Source organism: Lipotes vexillifer, unplaced genomic scaffold (assembly GCF_000442215.2).
Source record: "Lipotes vexillifer unplaced genomic scaffold, Lipotes_vexillifer_v1.1 scaffold382, whole genome shotgun sequence".
Lineage (NCBI taxonomy): Eukaryota > Metazoa > Chordata > Mammalia > Artiodactyla > Lipotidae > Lipotes > Lipotes vexillifer.
This window is the reverse complement of record NW_006780611.1, coordinates 9,260,721-9,264,101: the sequence shown is the minus strand read 5'-3', so window position 1 is coordinate 9,264,101 and position 3,381 is coordinate 9,260,721. Positions and strand designations below refer to the sequence as shown.

The 3,381-nt window shown below is 55.6% G+C and overlaps 1 protein-coding gene across 1 annotated transcript in view; it reads left to right on the top strand.

The window, feature by feature from the left end:
- CACNA1I (calcium voltage-gated channel subunit alpha1 I) overlaps nt 1-3,381 on the top strand; it is a 108,347-nt gene that overhangs the window by 50,163 nt on the left and 54,803 nt on the right.

The window sequence follows — 3,381 nt, the reverse complement described above, 5'->3', positions numbered from 1 at the left end:
CTTTCCCTCCTTAACTAGGGAAGCAGGGCCCTCAACCACGCTTGTGGGTCGCCTGCAGCCTGCCCTCACCAAGGCACACCTGGTCCCCACCCCAGGCTGAAGGCCTGAAAAGTCACACTAAGAGAGCAGAACCAGGTAAACTCATCCTGAGAGAGGAAAAAGGAGAGCCATGGGGGAACTAGATGCAGGAAGCCTTCCTAAGTATCTGGGAGTGAGAATCAGAGAAGACTGCCTGGAGGAGGAGGCTTTGGCTGGGGGACGGTTTGGAGGGAGATGAGCAGGAAGGATGGTCCGAGGCAGATGGTGATGGGTCTTAAAGGCAGTCTCTCTCTGTCTCTCTTTCTCTCCATCTCTGTTCTGTCTACAGTTCTCTCTCTGTTTCACTTTCTGTCTGTCTCTCTCTCTCTCCTGTACACAGTGCCAGGGGAAATGAGGGCAGAGTGGAACCATCGGATTTGCCTTAGCTAATTACTTACTTGACCGTGGGCATAAAAGGAGGATTAGCTGGGCTCTCACGGGGTCCTCCCTGGCTCCCTAGTCGCGTGGCCCCTGTTTCCTGGCACGGAAGTGATGAACTCGTTCTGAGCTCCTAATTAGCTCATTATGTGGTGGCTCTGTGGCCCTGGGACTCCCCGGGCCCCAGGGGGGCTGTGAAGTGAGCTGCGGCCCAGCTCAGCAGAGGGTGGCAGGAGGGGAGGAGGGACCGGGCTGCCATTCAGGGAAGCCAGCCTGGCAGGTTCTCAGGAGCGTTTCAGAATTTCAATGTCCTGGAGAACTGAGAAATGTAATAAATTGAGCAACACAGGCTGGGCCCGGGGAGCAGGCATGGAGAAGCGGGGCTGGGATGATGCGGAGCTGCCTCGTCCAGGCCTTTCTGATCTCACCCCTTCTCACAGCTGCCACCTGGCCCTCCGTGCTTGCCTCCTGCCTCTGTCCTGTCCTCTGTCCTGTCCTCCAGGATTACTCCTTCCCCTTTAAAGCCCAGAGCTGATCAAGTGCTCGGCCTGTTTAGAAATCTGCCCATGGACCACCCTGACCAGCCACCTAACAGAGAGCCCCGCTCTCCTTAGACCCCCAAGCACAGTCTGGATGCCCTCTCTGAATGGTCACCCCTCTGTGCCTTTGCCACAGCTCCTGGCATCCTGCAGGGCCCAGCTCGAGTCAGCCCCTTCAGGAATGGGCCTGGAGCTGCCCTCACTGCCCAGGCATGGGCTGTTTCCCCAATACTGTGGTCCCCTGACCCCCTGCTGGTAGACTACAAGCTCTACCAGCAGGGGTAAAAAATGAGGGCATAAAAAAATGAGGATTTTGGTTTCCCCATGTGCCCAGCACTGTGCCTGGTATGCAACAGTATTTATAAGTGTTTTTTTTTTTTTTTTTGCTGTATGCGGACCTCTCACTGCTGTGGCCTCTCCCGTTGCGGAGCACAGACTCCGGACGCGCAGGCTCAGCGGCCATGGCTCACGGGCCCAGCCGCTCCGCGGCATGTGGGATCTTCCCGGACCGGGGCACGAACCCGTGTTCCCTGCATCGGCAGGCGGACTCTCAACCACTGCGCCACCAGGGAAGCCCTATTTATAAGTGTTTGATGAGTGAATGAATGATGGGGCATCAGAAAGGTCTGCAACTGACCTAACATTTGGATGGATTGCAGGGTGCTCGCTCTGTTTTCTCGCTTCCCTCTTCTGCACACCCGCTGGCTACCCTGCAGTGGCGGGGGGCAGATGTGGCAAGGTGGGGTATTGAGCCTTCACTCACCCTGGCTTGCCCTCAATTGGAGAGCAGGATCCTGCAAAGGAGCCCCACTGCCTTTCTCAAGAGGAGGCTGACCTAGTTTTGTGGGGAGGGAGGATGGGGGTGGGCATTAATTATTGATTGGAAATCACTCCATACAGAGCTCATGATGCAAATCCCAAATAACTACCCTCATGAATAACTACCTCAGGGGCTTCCCTGGTGGCGCAGTGGTTGAGAGTCCGCCTGCCGATGCAAGGGACACGGGTTCGTGTCCCGTTCGGGAAGATCCCACATGCCGCGGAGCGGCTGGGCCCGTGAGCCATGGCCGCTGAGCCTGCGCGTCCGGAGCCTGTGCTCCGCAATGGGAGAGGCCGCAACAGTGAGAGGCCCGCGTACCGCAAAAACAAAAACAAAAACAAAAACAAAAACAAAAAAACTACCTCAGCCATCACCCCTGGAATAAATAAAAATCTGGACAGGGCCACTGTTCTCCTTGTCACCATCCTTCCATCCTCCCCTCTCCAATATTCCACTCCCTCCCTATGACTTAGCACATCATTCATTCACAAGCAGTCATTCAATAAATGTTGGCTGATGCTCTGCTCTGGGCCAGGACCTGCTGGGTTCCAAGAACACTGAGGTGACACAGACACAGGCCCTGCCCCCAGGAGGTTAGAGCCAAGTGGAAGAGACAGGAGGGTAAACAGATGACTACACACTAGGGTTAGAAGAAGATTGGACGTTGATGTAAACGGTGCCTCCAAGGTCGTGCAACCTGCACAACTGTACATGGCACAACTGTACATCCTAGGCTAGGTCAGAGGTGCTGAGGTTGCCCAGAACAGAAGAGAGAGAGATGGGGTTAGAAAGGGTATGGGAAGTCTTCACAGAGAGAAAGAAGATCCTTAACTGAGCTGTGGAGTCACATGCCCATCCTGGACCAATCATTGAGGCTGGAGGAACAGGCTATGCTGATTGGCCAGGCCTAGGTCATGTGATCTCCATGTCAGCCCACCCAAACCACAGGACTGGAATGGGGGAATTGGTGCTGTTTTCATAGGACTGGGAAAGGGAGCTGGGCAAAACTACAGAGGTGACCCACCTGTCTGGGGCTTTCATTCCTGCGGATTCTCCAGTGACTGGGTTGGCTGGATCTTCCTGAGGAGTCAGGAGGGAGTGGGTGACATGCAGACAGTTACTGAAGCTGTGCAGATGATGTCACCCAGGCTTGGGAGAGCTGGGTCCTTTTCACAGCCGGGGTACTGAGCCCACGGGGAGAGAGAGGGCATGGAGGGTGCAGATGGGTCAGCCCAGGGCAGGAGGGGCAGAAGGGAAGGATGGGGAGGCAGACATGAAGGGTGCTAAGTGTGTGGAGCAGTGCCGGAAGCTGAGCATCTTTTCCACTTCCTCTGTGGGGCGGGAGCCCCGGAGTTTGCTGAGAGTTGGGTGTGGGCCCTGAGCTGGGGAATCTTTGTAGAGTGGTTGCTGTCTTCTTGGGCCCGTCTGCTGAGGGGCCTTATCCTCCAACAGGGGAAGGGACTGGTTCAGGTCCCACAGGTCCCAGAGGCTAGCAGGGTGAGGATTTGAGCCCGAATCTCTCTAAATCTCTCTCTAAATCTCTCTAAACGTCTATGTGCTTTCCAC